This window comes from Sus scrofa, chromosome 2, assembly GCF_000003025.6.
Source record: "Sus scrofa isolate TJ Tabasco breed Duroc chromosome 2, Sscrofa11.1, whole genome shotgun sequence".
NCBI lineage: Eukaryota > Metazoa > Chordata > Mammalia > Artiodactyla > Suidae > Sus > Sus scrofa.
In genome coordinates this window covers 91,271,109-91,289,699 of record NC_010444.4, presented here as the reverse complement: position 1 = coordinate 91,289,699, position 18,591 = coordinate 91,271,109, and the positions used below count along the sequence as shown (strand labels likewise).

The following is an 18,591-nucleotide window of genomic DNA, read 5'->3' as shown; positions in this document are numbered from 1 at the left end:
TTGGTTCAATATATAACATAAATGATTAAATATCAGTAACTTTTAGATCCTTTGGAGTTGAAATTAGTACTATATATCACTTGGAACATAAATTTAGACTTCATGGTGAGGTCTAGGATATGGCACATGACCTTACACCATTGTAATGAGACCCTTAAACCCAGTGACCTTACGTGCTTTTACAGAGACAGAATCTTTAAATACTTTCTTAATCTCATGATGATCTTTTCATAAATGTTAGCTTTGGTAGCAATCTTAACTTTTGGGTAAGAAGCCTAAACTAGCTGGAACATTTCTTTTTTCTTTTCTTCCTTCCTGTCTTTTCCTCCTTCCTGTCTTTTCTTCCTTCCTGTCTTTCCTTCCTTCCTTCCTTCTTCCCTTCCTCCCTCTTTCTTTCTTTCTTTCTTTCTTTCTTTCTTTCTTTCTTTCTTTCTTTCTTTCTTTCTTTCTTTCTCGTCTTTTTAGGGCCACACTTGTGGCATATGGAAGTTCCCAGGCCAGGGGTCAAATCAGAGCTGCAGCTGCCAACCTATGCCACAGCAATGCGGGATCCGAGCCATGTCTGCAAACTACACCATAGCTCATGGCAACGCCAGATCGTTTAACCCACTGAGTGAGGCCAGGGATTGAAACTGCATCCCCATGGATTGAACCCGTAGTTGGGTACGTCCTGGAACTTTTTTAAGATACTTATTATACACACTACTATTCAACATCATGAATATAATATAAATCTATGAAATGCTCTTGGCCCAACCAAAAGACGATACTGATACATTTTCTTTATAATAACGGATTTTGTTTATTTATTTATTTCCTGCATTTTAGGGCTGTACCTGCTATCTCTCTTCTGTTTTGTAAACAACAGAAAATCGAGAGTGCTGAGTTAAAGTCCTAAAATCAACTTGGTCTCTGCCTGTTACTGCTGCTCAAGCACTCTTCATTGTAGTATGGATTTGGTCCAAGAAGATCAATTTCCTCTTTTCTCATAAGATAGAGCATAATAGACATCCACCATTTAACTAGCTGCTTAAAAATACTATCCATGGAAGATGATGTAGGTAAAAGCCTTTCATCATACCCACCTACTTGAAGCTTCACTTTTCTCTTTCTTTCAAATAAACCTCCCAAGAAGCTTGTCCTGAGCGCCAAAAACTGAAGTACATTCATTGACTCCCAGAGACAGAATTGGAGGGCAGACCAAAAAGGTCACAGAGTTCAGCCACCCCCACAAACACTCTCACTTCCGAGCTTCTTCTGGGTTATGTCACCTCCCTTAGTTCCCAATGGAATGAGACATTTAAATTACAAAAGCTCATTCAGAAACACAGACAGCTGCTGATTTGACTTGGTCTCAGTATTTGTGTTCCAGAGAGGGTCCTGGTTGTCTGGTACACTCCAGAAAATTATTATAGATGATGCTATTGGGTCATGTGACACATGGTTTAAAAAATAAACAACCCTCTTGTTGACACATGACCTAGAACTAAGACAGAGGCTGATGAAATATTTGGCTCTGAGGAAATGTCACTAGCTTTGTTTTTCTTAGCATGGAAAGTCCATTTATTTTTTTCATATTAGGCTGATTTTCAACTGTATCAGCCTTATGGTATCTCAATAAATTGGACTACTCAAAATGTGCTTTTTGCTCAGCAAGAATAAGCTACAAAAGCTCTTTGAAATGAGAGACTTTAAGAGCCATTCTCTCTCTTTCTATACTCATACTGGCTGCTGGCTTGCTGACCTGGGGCTTTTTACCTGGTGGTCTGATGAGTCACAGCATTAAAAAAAAAAAAAAAAAAAAAAAAAGAAGATAACAAGGATATTTGGGTAGTTAGATGTAGAGGCAATTAAAAACCTGCTGGGTGGGCTTTTTTACTCAAAGGTCTGGACCCTGATTTGGAAGATAGAGGTTGATTCTCTTTGTGGTGCTTACAAATGTTCTAGCATGGAGTAGAAAGGGAATGTGAAGCCAGACTTTTCAGAACAGACTGTCCATGGATTTTTAGTCTCCATGTGTTTTACACTCATTGACAGATGGCCAAGAAATTACTTAAAAAAAAAAAAAATCAGCTGTAAAACTGACTTAGGAGAACAATCTGGACACAAGCAAGCTTGATCACACAGGGAAGTGAGTCTGGTGGTGGACTGTCATAGAACTCCATCTCTTGTCTCTTTAGCCAGTTCCTTCTGTATTCTCTCTTTGCTGATCCTGTTCACAGCCACCAGTAGCCAGCCAGGCCAGAGACTCTGGAATCCTCTTTGACTGCTCTTCCTCATCCACACACTTGGTAAGTTACTTCTCAAAGAATTCCTCTCACTTCCTTTTGTCATGGCCACCACAAAATGGGATCATTCGATGGTCTTTGAACTCTTTCTCTCTATCCCATCTTATGCCCCCAGGATGATCTTTCTAAAATTCAAGTCTAAAGACACCCCTGCTCAAAAACCGTTAATGCTCATGTCATAGGGATCAAATTCAGAATTTTAATGAGGCATAAAATGGGGGTTTCCCAGCCAACTTGACCCCTATTTGGGAGATATATGGCTTAGGATTGTGGGTTCTGGAATGTGGGTGGGAGCCTGGTTGGTCGGTTTGCCATTGGTGTGATTATCAGGAATTGTTAAACCTCTCTGAACTTCAGACACTTCATTTGCAAAATAAGGAAAGTAACAGGGATCTATCTCATGGGATTGTTGTGAGGATTAAATTAGATAATGCAAAAAATACCTGACAGCTACCTCAATGCTTGCAAAGTTTTATTAATTGTCGTTTTTACTTTTCTGGCTCTGGTATATGCTGCTTTTTTCCCCAAATATTTTCTAGCATATTCAACTTCTGTCTGTCCCTGGACAACATTCTGTGACTTCCCACCATTTTTCAGGTCCTGCCCACAATGAAGAGGCAGACTTGACAGAGAAATGCTTAAAGGAGCTATGGGTCATTGGAAGGTGCTGGACTTTGGGTTGAATGAGAGTGGTGTAATCCAGGAATTCTCCACAAATGTGCTGAGATATGAACCATTGTTAGGGTCAAAGTATAAGACAGATCAGCTCCTTTATTGAGCCAAGTTAAAGCAGCAGACAGGTCACATAAAGCTGATGAAAACTGACCTTTTAAGAAGAAAATTTTAGTAAAATTGAGCATGCAATGGGAAATTCTGCTCTGTGGGGCACATCTCATCCTGCCAGCAAGTGCCACACCAAGTTGGGCAAATCTCTTCTTTGCCTGGATTGGCCTTCCTTGCTGATTCCTTTCAGTCTTTCGATGGCTATTTCAATTTTCCCATCTCTAGTAACTTTTCCTACCTCCCTTGGTGTTACATATCCACTCCTGGGGGTTCTCTAACTTGTCTCTTCTATTAGAGCACATACCATGGTACAGTGTAGTCATCCTTGGCTCACTGTAGGTCTTCCCTGTTAGGTACTGACTTCCTCAGTCATTGTCAGATACAAAGTAGGAATTAAGTGACTATTTGTTAAATGACAGTACACAAAGTATTTCTTCCTAAGGTATGTTTTTGACCTGGCTGAATTTTATTTCTGCTCTTCTGATTTCTCTTAGGTATAGAGGACTTGGAAAGGAAAGGAAACTTCTAGTAAATTTGATTGACCATCTTTAAAAAAAACAAAAAACAAAAAACTGTGTAAGGATACCCACACTTGAACCCAAGGATGATGGAAAGTAGAAATCTCACTGGAATAAATCGATCACCTATGGAGATGTGCTACCATATGAGTAGAGTAGAAACAAATTAGATGATCTCTAGGAAAGCAAATAAAGGTTCTTGGAAAAAATACAGGAAATGGAGAGGTAATGGTTCTGACTGACCTGAATGCAAAAATGCTTCATTAACTTTTGCTGGAAAAGAATTTGCCAGTCTGGCTCTTGGGGTCTTCTGCATATCAACTGTGTGATCTTGAGGAAGTTAGATTTGTTGGGTCTCAAATTTCTCATATGTAAATGGAGTGGGAATGCCTGTTCTGCCTACTTTATTGGTTTCAGTGTTCAAAAAAGAGGGAATATGTGAGGTCATAGTTTGGGCCTGATCATAGCATTTCCAGGAATAAGTGAGGGTAGAGAAGAAAAGCTGATTTGTGGTTGTTCATCATGTTTTAACTAATGGAAAACTTTGGAACCTATGATTAAGTTTGAACTCATCAGTGAAGTTGTCACTTTGTGTTTTCAAATGAGAAATTAATAATTACCTAAAATATTGAGTGACTGCTTTCCTTATCAGAATTCTGATGGTCTTTTACTACATTGGTCCACATTAGAAATGTGATTATGCAGACCATCATCGTTTGTATTTGAAGATTAGAATTCCTCTTTGAATGAATTTGAAGTAATTTGTTAGAATGCATGTCACATATGAAATAGAACATTTTAAAGTAAAATAAGTGGCTGTACCAAATGAATTTGTTCATACTCTCATCTTTTAGTACTTAGTCTTATAAAACTAATTCAGAATGTGATATTGATTGCTTTAAGTGACTTTATACGAATTTGATTGCTTTTATAACTACAGTTATAAACAGTAACAGACCAGGTTACAAAGAGAGCTTTGGAGGCTAGATTTCTTTAGAGTAATTAACTAAGAATAACTGGTAATTCATTGGATGTAATTTGACAATAATGTAATGATATCAATTTGCATATAACCAGATTTAAACAGCATTTGGCTGTGCTTGCTTCATTTAATATTAGTGATTGAGAAATGTTTCCTGGCTATGCAATTGATATATGAATAATATTTATTAAATTGTTGAAGATATTTGCAATATTGAAATATCTTAAACTCTTTATAATCTTATTTATACCTTTCATTTTTACCAGGTAGAGAAAGTTTGCTAAATTAAGGTAAACTTTCCCTTCTACTTCTAATGAACACATATTAGGGAGGAATCCACTTAAAGTCATTTGTGGGAAAGAGGTATGAATACCTAGTTCTATAAATAAAGTTTTTGCATATTTTGAAATAGAATTGATTCCATCAAAAGTCAAGAACTGTCTGGAAATGCAAAGAATTTTAAACAAGCTGTTACCTGTTTTAAAAGTTCATTCAAATGTACATCTATCTCCCTTTCTTCATCCCTTTATGAGGGAGCATTGGCCACCAGGCAATTTTCTGTAGATCTCTTCCAGCTAAAATTTAGTTTTAAGTGCAGAACTAAATGAATTGTTTGTTGTCAGCTTTGAGTACCTGATGGCATAAACCTGGAGTTTTAAATGCAAATATGATATCAATATGCTTTCTCTAGGAGTTTTGATTATATGACTTATTTTATGAAGCAAGGAATAGCAGTAAAATTGTTAGTTATTTTAATCAAGAATCATTTGAATGTGCATAAATTAAAGATATTCAGATGTCAAGGCAATAAAGCCTATGGGATGAAATGGACCAGATAAATATTTAAAAGAGTTCACATGTGTCAAGTTGTATAAATTACGTGGCCTAGGAGTGAGGCTTAATTTTCTCTCAGATAACACGTTATCTTGTTTTAATGTGCTTAAAAATCCCCACTGGGTCTGATGCTAATCTCCTCCAAAGGTTTGGATCTTATCAAGTTTGGGGCTACTTTGGAAATAAGAGTGTGCTCTACAGAAGACTTCTCAAGAGCCAATATTGGTTTTTATAATCTGTTTCTGGGCTAATGAGAGAGCGGTTGCGTTTACACAGATTATCACTTGTGGCTGTCTCATCAACTTGACATTACACAGAAGAAGGAGAACTCAAAGCTCAAAGAAGCTCAGACAAGGTCAGACAGGTAGAAACTGGGAGACCATTTTTAGTGGTTTGCCTTAGGATGCTCAAGGGTTTTTTTTTTTTTTAATCTTATCTTCTCCTTCTGATGTCCCTATAACTTCTTTTTTTTTTTTTTTTTTTTTTTTTTAAGCCCAGAGGCTTACATTATATAAGGAGTCTTTGCTTTAAAAATTCAATATGGGAGTTCCCGTCGTGGGTCAGTGGTTAACGAATCCGACTAGGAACCATGAGGTTGCGGGTTCGATCCCTGCCCTCGCTCAGTGGGTTAACGATCCGGCATTGCTGTGAGCTGTGGCGTAGGTTGCAGACGCGGCTCGGATCCTGCATTGCTGTGGCTCTGGCGTAGGCCGGTGGCTACGGCTCCGATTAGACCCCTAGCCTGGGAACCTCCATATGCAGCGGGAGCGGCCCAAAGAAATAGCAAAAAGACCCCCCCCCAAAAAAAAATAAAAAAAATAAAAATTCAATATGTTAGGCATTCAAAAAACATCAAGGGTCAGTTATGTGCCAGTTACTGTAGCAGTGAATGAGGTGCTTGTCTTTCTGAGGCTCACAGTGGTGGCGAGGTGGGCAGTAACTAGAGAGGACACAAGGACAGTGAGAGACCTGAATATGTCTTTCCTTTAAATACTTTTTTTTTTTTCCATTGCAGCCTTTTTTAATGGTATTTATTAACTATGTTCAGGTCCTCCTGTCACTTTTTATTTGAATATAATGACTATTCATCTCTTTATTCATTCATTATTCTTCCAACAACTATCATTTGGGTGACTCTATCATCTAACAGTTGAGTGACAGAAAGATGAATTCATCCTGCCCTAAGATCTTGTGGTCTGGTGTGGGAGATAATATATGTATATACATCATGATGATGATGTCATTACATAAGAGTTATGCAAGTTCAGATAAAGGGGGGATTATTTCCAGTTGGCAGGGTCAGGAAAGCCTGCATGAATGAAGAGGCCGTGAATGGAGCCTTGTGATTAGTGAGGTTTTGAACACATGGCAAAAAGAGAAAGATGTTCAGGTAAAGGACAGGAGAACAACGGCGTAAAAATTGGGAACTCAGAATCAACAAAAGAAGAGCAAGCCTTCACTTTGACTGACTTCTTATATGCGTTTGGATGGGTCAGTTGGGAAGGGTGCAGCAGTATTAAAGAGAAAAAGAGGAGTGTGTTAGAAGCAACCAGTAGATACTTGTTGCCAAGGACCACCGCAGAATCCTCACATATTTGGGAGCTTCTTTAATGAGACACACTTTGAAATTGTGGGTGTTCTACAACCACCCACCCCATGGTGCTGATCCTCTAAGTTCCAATTCCTTTCCACTATCTAGTTATTCAGGAATGTGCAACATTGACTATGATAGGGACTGGGGCCAAATAATCAACAATGGTTGGAAACCTGTAACTTGGAAAGACATGTCTTCATTCTGAAGTTCAATCCCAGACAAAACTTCTGGGGTTTCAGGTTTGGTTCTGAAGGTTGAACTTGTATGAAGTTCAACAAAGTTTGCTTCTAGGGTTCCTGGAGAGAGTTTGGTGTAAATCACATCCAGTGGAGGTGGCAGCCTGAATACTATATTCATAGGTGCAGATAGACAGGCCACAGCCCTTTGTAGCTTCAGATGGAAACCATAGGAAATGCCATGACAGTGCACAGGTTTTTCTGGAAGCCTGGCCAGTTCAAGCGCCTTCCATTTGATCCTGACCACAGAAAATAAAAAGCTTGCAGAAATAGGTGGGTCCAACCTACTGGGCTGTCCTTACTGAACAAAACTACATTCTGTAAAATTTATGGGAGATGTGACCACTTCTCATTTCCATGTCAATTAGAACATGAAAGGGAGCTTGACCTACTGGAGCTTCCGTTTTTGGATTTTTCCAGTTGGCATCAATTTCTGTGCCTAGATGGTATTATGAAAAATAGAAAAAAAATGAATGAGAGGGGGAAAATATTGTCTTATCTTACTTTGACAGGATCTGTTTCATTGGAGGTTATCGGTTATGTTAGCATTTTGATTTAACTGTAAAATGCATACATTTAATCACACTTTTAAATTGTTTGGTGAGTGGTATTTAACTTACAAAAGAATCAAAGCTGTGACTACTAATGCCTTGAGTGCACTTTTCCTGGTTAAAGAAATCTTTAAAAAAAGTTCAGCATTGCCTCTACTGGGCCTTTTCTCCTTTATACAAGTCAAGGATGCAAACTTTAGAAATAAACGGATGCTAGGGTTTCCTGTATGAATGTACTTGAATAAGCGAGGTGATGCTACGGTGCTTTGTTTGGGAACATTAGATAGAAAATTGTGTGAGGTATGGCTTAACGTAGATTTATCCCATCAACTGAAAATGTATCTGGGCATCATATCTTCACTCTCTGCATACCACAATAAAAAGTTACTGAGGTCTTCAAATGGTGTTAATTTAAAAAACAAAAACAAAAACACTTCCATCGTCACATGAGTAAAATGTACAAATGAGGGCAAGGTGTTTTGATGTAAAACAAGTTTGAAAGGCGGGCATCCAAAAGAATCTATTTTTAAAGGTTTGCATTTCATCTGAGTGATATTGTGCATTTTATTGCTCATTTGCAAGGCCTAGTACAAAGGACTACGTGTCCCTCTCTCACCAGGCTGCAGCCATTAGTACTTTCAGACGTGGCGGCTTCAATAGGAAAGAGGAAAGCTGTTCCCATCTGTGTTCTAATATACATTATTTCAACATCTAAGATGTCTATCACCATAACAACAAAGGTCACTTTTTCCCCCCAAATGACTTGCCTTCTTCGTTTAAACCATCGGATTAAAATGAAAAAAAAAAAAAAAAAAAAAAAAAAAGGAAAATAAAATGAGGGGAAAAAAAAGACCATCTTTCCTTTCAAAGGAAGGTGCAATCATTGATTTTTCTTGCAATGTGCCACAAGAAAGTGGCACCACTGAGTGATATGTGCACCCCAGGGCTAGCAGCTGGAGGGCAAAAACCACCTTTTATCCATGATTGACAAATAATACATAATGAGAAGAGAGAGGCAATTCAAGTTTTAAATTTCACTCTCGCTGGCTTTTCAGGGCAGCCGGGCACTGCTGCTCTCACATGGTAACCTTTGAGGTGCTGCCAAAAAAAGGGGACCCGAGTGACAATCGTTTCGCTCCTCCTACAATCCTCCGAATACCTATAAATACATGTGGCTTGCTTTTTTCAAAGAGGATCCAGCTGCTAACAATTCCACTGTTTCTCCCTGGAGTGAAAACCCCTGGGGGTCTGGAAAGGTATGAACACGATTATAATGACCATGGTAGAGTAGGGCTGAGATTTAAAATCGGTACACATGGCGCTGCAAGTGGGGAGTCCTTTGCTAGCTGCTGAGTTAGCAGTTGGAGAGAGAGGAGGGGAGTCTAAGAAGGAAAATCAAATCAGATCTCTGTCACTTTCATAAATGAGCTTTAGTGTTGTAGACATTCGAAATTTTTACATTTCACAAAAATCAAGACAGGTTTCATGGAAATAATTTGGGAAACGTCAGAGAGAAATCATCATATGAAGTAAAAAACTCAAGATAGCCAGTGTTAACCTCTATGGTCTCTTTTAGATTTCCTTCTACAGCTCTCTCCCTATGTTTTTTTCTATGTCAGTGTTCATATCTGTATCTTTAGCTCTCTGTAAATATATCTACATACAAGCCATATCCTTATATACCTGCATTTATCTATCAACCTGGTGGTCATGTGATGTGGTCTTTCTTCTTCATCCCTCTGCCTCCAACCAAAATTCTTTTCCTTCTGAATTTTCCCATTACAACCACAAATGACCATTCTATATTTGCAAATGGCAGATACCAATCAAGCCTAAAATCTTGGACTCATCCTCTTTTTCTTTCACACGTCACTGCCTATGCAACAGCAATACCGGCTGGCTCTTTCTTTTCTGTGTTCATATCACAGCCAGTTCTTGTCTCCTCCTCCTTTCCAATGCCCTGGTCCAGGCATCATCATCTTCTACATGGATTATTGTGACAGCCTCTTATCTGGTCTCTGTGCTTCTGCCTTGGTCTCCTTCACCTTCAACACAATGGCTAGGCTGAGCCTTGATAAATGTGTTAGTCTATTCACTCCTCCACACTGAGGTCTCTAACGGCTTCCCATCCCATTTCAAAAGTCCAGAGTTTATAAAACAGCTAAAGTGATTCAGGGTCTCTCAATGGGGATGACGTTAGCATTTTGGACAAAACAGGTTTCCAGTCTACAAAACATCTTACAGAGAATCTCTGCTCCCCTTCAGTGCCAGTAGGGTCCCAGAGTCATTGCGACAACTAAAAATTCTTCTCCTCCACATTTCCAAATGCACCTTGAGGGGGAACTACCCTCACATTGGGAACTATTTTGGCTTCCTCACCCACAATCCTCTCCTCAATCATCTCCACCTACGTGCCCTGGCTTACTCTATTGCAGCGTTGCTGCTCCTTGGGTAGACTAAGAATTTTGCTAACAGGGTGCCCTCACTTGCTGTCTTTACACAAATGTCATCTTCTCAATGAGGCAAGCTTCTCACTTAATACTTCGTTTCCCCTCCCTCTACTTTATTTTTGTTCTTTAGTACTTTGCACTGTTAAACATACCATTGACTTCCTTATTAATCTTATCACATGGTCTAGTGTTCTGCCTCATGACGGCAGAATATTGGTCTCTTATGTTCACATTGATATCTTGATATTTACAGCTTTCCTGGCACAAAGCAGGCACTCAGTAAAAATGATCCTTAGAGATTTAAAAAACAGATTTTTTTTTTTTGAGGGGGCTCTTTAGGCCCATAACTGCGGCATACGGAAGTTCCCTGGCTAGGGATCTAATTGGAACTGTAGCCACCGGCCTACACCACAGCCACAGCAACACCAGATCCGAGCCATGTCTGCGACCTATACCACAGCTCACGGAACACCAGATCCTTAACCCACTGAGCAAGGCCAGGGATCAAACCTGCGTCCCCATGGATGCTAGTCAGATTCATTTCTGCTGAGCCACAATAGGAACTCCAAAAATAGAGTTATTTTAAAATATTGTGTATCTGGAGAATTTACTAAGGTCAAAGTCCTTAATCTTTTTGTTCTGCTTTGTTTTTGTTTTTAGGGCCACACCTGTGGCATATGGATGTTCCCAGGCTAGGGGTTGAATCAGAGCTACAGCTGCTGGCCTACACCACAGCCACAGCAAAGTCAGATCAGAGCTGCATCTGCAACATACACCACAGTTCACAGCAACTGATTCTTAACCCATTGAGTGAAACCAGGGATAGAACCCACAACCTCATGGTTACTAGTTGGATTCGTTTCCACTGAGCCTCTACAGGAATTCCAGTCCTTAATTTTTTTTTTTTTTTTTGGTCTTTTTGCCTTTTCTAGGGCCGCTCCCATGGCATGTGGTGGTTCCCAGGCTAGGGGTCTAATCTGAGCTGTAGCCACTGGCCTACCGCAGAGTCAACAGAGACTTACGGCTGCCAAAACAGCTAATTAAACTTTGAGACCGTGTAAAGTTATTGTAATGAAGTGATTCAGTATACCCTGCTATGCTCTTTTGGACCAGATAATACCTGTAATTCTATGGCCAGTGGAGGGTGCCAAGAATTTTGGTGGAATATAAAGAACCACAGAAGACTTAACCAGGGGATGGAGAGAGTCTTACTAACCAGAAACCATAGGTGTTTCATCTGAAGAATGGAAGACTTTGAAGTAACATGATCATTGTCTTTAAATATAAAAAAAAGACTGTCATGGGAGTTCCCTGGTGGCCTAGTGGTTAAGGACTTGGCACTGTTACTGCTGCAGCTGGAGTATGACCCCCAGCCTGGGAACTTGCACATACCATGGACATGACCAAAAAAAAAAAAAAAAAAGAGATTGTCACATGGGACTAAGTTACTCCAGAGGGAAATGAAGGATGAATGGGGGAAAGGTACACTAAATCTTCTTTTCCCTACATGTGAAAGGGTATTTTTAAAGTACAAATTGTGACAATTTAAACTGCTTTTATTAGAGATTTGAAGATTTTAAAAATCAACTTGGTAGGAATGTCATAAAAATAATTAAAACATTGGGTTGCCTTTCTTTAGATCCCTTCTAATTATGGAATTCTGCCACCTGCCTTGTATTCTGCTCCCTCTGCTTGTGGGACACTACTAGGTAGCTTCCCTGGTAATGTCTCAGTATGACATCCTATAGGTCAAATGATGGTTTTCTTTCCATGTATAGAATTTCTATTTCCATTAATATGGCTGAAGGCAACAAGCAACTTAACTTCTGTGTGAGGTTTTCCTACATAGAGAGGGTGGGTTATACTTTCAAAGATGGTTGAGATAATGGCTTTCACCAAGTCATTGCTGAAATAGGTGTAGAATTCTGAGTAGGGGTAATGAGTCTTAGGGCCTTTTTTTTTTTTTCCTGAAAGAATAAGGATCAACATTTCTAGTAGGAATTGCAAATGTAAATGTATAGCACCCAACAGGTATCACAAATCAGTATAGACCCACCGCCCCCAATATAAGACAACCATGAATGGTGAGCTGTGGCACACCAGACAGGTTGCCCCTTACTGAAAACAGGCAGGTTTTACCAACTCTAGCCAATTTTGGCATGTGGTAGGGCAGGCTCAGTGATGCTAGATTTTGCCATTTTCAAGAAAAGCTAGAAATTTAGATTGTCACTTGAGATCATTTCATTTTACATGCAGGCATATAATTCAAATTAAAAATTAAACCCCTCCTTCCAAAAGAAACAGACCCTGTGCTGTCTAATAAAACACATGTCTTTCACAGTGTCACAAGCTCCTGGTTTGTGATCTCTATTGTAAAATGAGTTTCTGGGTCCTCTTCAAAGTTTGCTTCATCTGATAATGCACCCTTGAGGTTACAGAAAATCGATTCTCAAACTGAATTCAAAAAGTGCTTTTGAGCGCCTAATAGGTGAAAAGAGTTTGCTAGACATTTGGAAAAGTGAACATGGATAGCAATGACATTTATTCTCAGTGTTTACAGTTTTGCAGTCAGGTTAAGACAAGCACCAATTCTACTACAATTTAAGACTAACTCGCAGTTTGGGGAGTGGTATAAAAACATACTGAGAGGAGAATTCCCCCGGAGCCCTGGAAAGGTGTTTTAAGAGGGACCATTTGTGGGAGATTTTCTTAAGAGATAAATGAAGTGGGAGACATTCTAAGGAGGAAGAAGAAAGAGCATGAGGAAAGGCATAGTGATAGTAAAGTGAGAGGTATTTGAGAAGCCAGTAGTTAAGTATTAGTTTACCTGGATCAAAGGAGAGGTGTTAGGGATTTACATGAGAAAACTAAGGAAAGGTTAGAAATCGATGGTAGGCTAAATAGTTTTTTGGTTTTTCTTTTGTTTTTTTGTTTTTGTCTTTTTTAGGGCTGTACCTGCGACATGCAGAAGTTCCCAGGCTAGAGGTTGAATTGGAGCTGCAACTGCTGTCCTACACCACAGCCACAGCAGGATCAGATCCAAGCGGCATTTGCAACCTACACCACAGCCTAGGGCAACGTGGGATTCTTAACCCACTGAGCAAGGCCAGGGATCAAACCCACATCCTCATGGATACTAGTCGGGTTCATTACTGCTGAGCCACAATGGGAACTCCCTAAATAGTTTTGATTTAATTGAATACACAATCTGTAAGACACTGAATGATATCACAGCAAGTGACAAGTATTCCAGACTTGAGTCTCAGCAGTATTACCAGTTAGCTGTGTAACCCTGAACAAATCTTTTAAATTCATTACATGCCATCATACTATTTGTTGTATGAGGCATCATCTCCTTAAAAATGTGGCGTGAAACATAAATTATATCAGTGAATCAATTCCTGTGAACCTTATGAATTAGCTATTAGCAATGAACATGCACGGACTACTGGCAGGATGTCATGGGAACTATGCTTTGGGGAATTATGCTGGCAATTATACCTTGAACGCATCGTGGGACAGGCAAAAAGACCACTAAAAAGTTAATTCATTTACAATAAACATATTTTCAAATACACAATAATACATGAACAGCCTTTGAAATTGACAAAGTGCAAGGAGTTGGTAGGGAGGGGTCAAGTCAGTCTCTTTTCTTTGAATGTTCCCAACCACCCAGCTACTTTTGCTGATCACAATGAGCAGTTGTGATATTTTCTCCCAGAGATTAACCACATATTTATAAACATACATGTATGATCTATTCCAAATTTGGAGCTATTTTCATTTCGGTTTAGGAGGAGAACCTCTGCTCTGCCACGGTGAGAGCCTGAATTCCATTTCGAGCTGACATGGCTAGCCGGATGGCAAAATGTATGGAATGTGGAGGAGTGGCCCTGGGAGGTCACCTGGGGGCCTGTGGGATTTCCAGGTCACCGGGATGCCTCTTGCTTTCTCCCTGGGGTAGTCCGACCCAGGATTTGAAAAGTATTAACCTTTTAGCTATTAAGAACACTTCTATGCCTTTGAATCTAATCTAAGGTTTGAAAGACTTTGGGTGGTCTCCAGTGATTCATTTCAAATCCTTTGGAATTTGAAGATGGCAGCTGAGGAGATGAGGACATGAAATAATTCAATTATTTTATATTGAGAAATTCTTTTGTAAAACTCTTCAATGCCTTAGTTTATCCCAGAAACCCAATGCCACTAATTTGTCCAATCTTTTCTTCTCCTTTGACTTGGTTCAAACTTTAGCCTCAGTCTAGGCAGTTTCTTTTAAGGGCCCTAATATATCCCATGCACACTTCAGTGACTATGCCTTCACTTGTGTGGGTCGTCCTTCCTAAAATATCTCTCCATCTTCCTTGATTTAGAAGGAACACTAAGTCTTCAAAGTGCTTGACAACTTTCTCTTATTCCTTGAAGGCAAAGTACCTTAATAGCTAAGCAACCACACCCAAGAGTTTGACTCTATGGGCTCAATTCCCAATTCTGCTTTTCACTAACTTTCAACTTGTGCAAACTAATCTCTCTAAGCCCCAATTTCTTTGTCTGTAAAATATTGGTCATAATGATTAGAATGTATAGGGTTGTCATGGGACCAAATGATATGTTATTAAAGATATCTGGTACATGATGAGTACTTAGATGTTAGTATGGTGTTAGTAGGGATTCTGTATCTAAAGTATACAGATTTTTCTCATCTGGTCTTTTCTACATCAATATGCCCTGATATACAATTCAGTGATTAATTAAATGCTATATTTTATTTTTTATTAATTATTTATTATATTTTTGGATTGATATGTTTAAGTAGATTTTAAATTATTTGAAGGCAGGAACTATGCATTTTAATCCTTTTGGGGAATATATACCTGTTTTATAAATATTTAAATAATCAATTACTATAAATAATAATTTTTCAAAGTTAAATTAATTTTAGAGAAAGGCCCAATTGCTTCTTTGGGAAAGAGATTTGTAAGTGCTTTAAGAGCAATTATAGGGCAGTAAATAAAAAGAAATTCTAAAATTAAAAAAAAATAATTTCCTACTCTGATGCAGTCATCACTGTCCAAAATACTATTTCTGGGAAGTCTTTATTTTTGTCTTGGCTTCATTAGACCTCTGAAAATATTCATTTTTCATATTAAAAAAGTGTGGTGAACATTAACAGTCATATATAAATCTTTTTGTAGGTAAAATTTTATTTCCAGGGAAGTATTTTTGTTATTAGGTTCTGGACAGATCACTAGCTAAAATTAATCTGCAGATTATAGTAATATCTGACATTATATGAATCTTAAATACTATCTACTGCTGCATGCCTATTCTAAAGCTGAGTACTTTCCATGAGAAACATTGTTTTTCCTCTAATATTAGTTTGCATGAAATTTTCTGGTTTACATTTTCAAGAGGCGATATGCACCATTATATATGAGCATAGAGCATATTGCAGAGGCTTCCTTTCCTATATTGGATTTATCCCAGCCTTTAAACTTAATCTTGTCCATGCTTTGTGACATGGTTGCTTGCCAGCAGTGTTAGAACTTCATAGTTCAAGACAATTTATTTAATACATTAAACACTGGTACTTCTCTTTCAAGGGTAAATCAGAAGGAGTATTAGTGTTTCAGGATCTTAACTAAGTTAATAACTCTTATAAAAGTGAATGGGTAGATATTGGATGAGGTAGAGGACACAGATGGTTGCCTACGTTAAAGTGCATGTTCTCCAAAAAAAAAAAAAAAAAAGGTACATGCTCTCCACTTTTTCTTTCCCAAGAGAATCCCAGTTTTATTTTATTCATTACTCTTTTATTGTGCAGCCAAGTACCTCAGGGGAAACTGACCTTGCGTGGCCAGAATTCCATCACTCTACCACCTCAAACACTGGTGCACAAGTAAGCATGTAAGTCAATTTTAACCAAATGCATTTGAGGGGAATTGGCTGGAGATTCAGAAACAAAGTTCTCTCTCTTTTCTGAGAGAGTTCCGAAAGCTACTTTTCTTCTCTTGGCTGTGGCCATTTTTGTGGGGCTGGTGTCTTCTGAAGCTATTTTGCTCCATCCTAAGGATCAGGATCACATTATGCAGAGGATGGGAGAGAGCCCAACCAGAACCACTGGGTACTGCCTCCTCCAAAGTTCACCTTACCTCTGAATTTCCAGCTATTAAAGCCAATAGTTTCCTTAATGTTTAATGCCTTTTGAGCTTCCTATTACTTGTGACTAAGCACACGGTAAATGATATAGAGATATTCTGACTTTATGTACACAAGTATATTAATGCAGTTATCACCACTTAATATTTGTATAGAGATTTCAGGGTGTCTTTGAATGAATTCCCTGGCATTATAATTGAGTTTCTCACCTTTACATTTATGACTACTGTATTTCAATCCTACATTTTTGGGATAACAGAATTAAAAGGGGACAAGGAAAAAACTGGGCATCTATTGTTAACTAAGATTATTTCATCAAATCTGATCTTTATTTAGTTGTGGGGATACATTCAAGGCAATGAATCCAACCTATAAATGAAAAGGAATCCTCTAGCCTCGAGGAATAAATAAATATTATGTGGAGCCATTTGATTTTAGACATACTTATAAATTCATGCTGATCGGAGGTTTGAAAGCTAAAGTTAATCCCCATCCCTTTTGAGTAATATCAAATACTTTCACAAAGCAATCCTTTCCTACCCCATCTACAATTACAGTGGCACTCTAACCATTTGTTCATCAATAAAATATATACTGCAATTCAGCAAAGCTTTTTAGTAACTTTTCAATCTATTTATTATGCCATCTTAAAGCTAGAGATAAAAAAAATGCAGTCACATAGCTATGTAAGACATACTACTTATTCAGTTCAAATAAATTCTTCTGGTACATCCATTTTCAAGAAACTTTGCAATATTCCAAGGTGTCCAAGAGGTAGACTGTAAATCTGGGGGAGGGGTCTCTGTGTGTGGTCAGCATCTTATATGAATTTTCATTTTCCTTACTCCAAGAATTATATACATATTTTGTATATATGTATATACATATATAGTTGGGAAAAGCGAAATGAGCACAAAGCGAAATGCTAGGAACAATGGTTTATGCAACACTGATTGTTAAATGTGTTGTCATACTTAAGGTTCATAATAGTCTTTGTTTTACAGATGAGGGAATTAAGCCTTGGAGAACCCAACCTGTGAAACTTCCTTGAGCTGGTAAATGGAAGAATGGGGATGTAAAGCCAGGTCTGGGTGATTTGAGAGGCCACGCCTTTAATTGTGATGTCATGTTGCCTGGGAGCACTAAATCAGGCCAAATGGGATGGAGACAGGAATTTAGAACTCCTGAATTTCAGACTGGTCTGCACCTGTTTTATCTGGCTAGTCAATGTAAATGTAGTTTTGGAATTAGAGAATTTGGTAGCACAACCACTGCAAATCAGAGATGCTTGGATTCTTCTTAATCCACCTCTGTCACTGAGTGACTGTATCAGCCTGCACACTTTATTTTCTCTGAGCCCTGATTTCTATCTCTTTAGCCTGGGAAGTATATAAATTTCACTCTCTCTGTCATAGGTTTTGAGGAGTAAGCCAAATTGTATGTAGTAAGAGTACAAAAAAAGCATGCATTATCATTATTTTGTGATTTTCTCATCCCTTCTTACTGCTTTCCACACCTGGTAACTCTAAATTATAATAATGAGAGGCATCTATTTTTGTTGCTGCTATTAATCTTATATAAAGAGATAGGATTGATTATCCATTAATTGGGGAAGAAGTAAGAAAAAGGCAAAATATTCTGGGGTTCATGCTCATTTTCGGAAACTTGATAACTGAGTACTAGAATACGACTTTGGAACTGACCTCAATAGAACAGGCTGTGCCAGCAAGAAAAACCCTATTTAAAAAAGGGGAGATATTCCATTTCAGTTTTCTCATTTGTAAGATGTAGAGTAGAATAAAGATTCCTTTTCACTCACCCCCTCAAAAAAAAAAAAAAAAAAAAAAGGGAAAATAAACCTTATTAGCGTACCATACGCATTAGACAATTTTATTCTCATTCTATATTGGGATGAACACAGGGCATATTTTCATGATGAAGAATTGCTTGAAATGGAAATATTATAGGAAACTTACAAGTACAATTGAAAGAGTAAAAGATATAATCACATTTATGAATTAGAAAAATCCATTAATAAAAATATCCTGTCAAAGTAATGAGTCCCAGAACTGATGGATTCCTTACTATGTGGATATTCCAAGTGCAATTTTAATATGTTTGGTTTTTAATGCTGATGTTTCACTCAAGTAGATGTTTCTAGAACTGAGTGCAGTTAAAACCTAGGTTTTCAATACCAAC

The 18,591-nt window shown here is 38.3% G+C and overlaps 1 long non-coding RNA gene across 1 annotated transcript; it reads left to right on the top strand.

Moving 5' to 3' along the window:
- Window positions 1,819-18,239, top strand: LOC106509490. The gene is made up of 3 exons (XR_001307074.2): window positions 1,819-2,291; window positions 16,058-16,140; window positions 17,397-18,239. It is a non-coding gene; the product is annotated as an uncharacterized LOC106509490 (long non-coding RNA).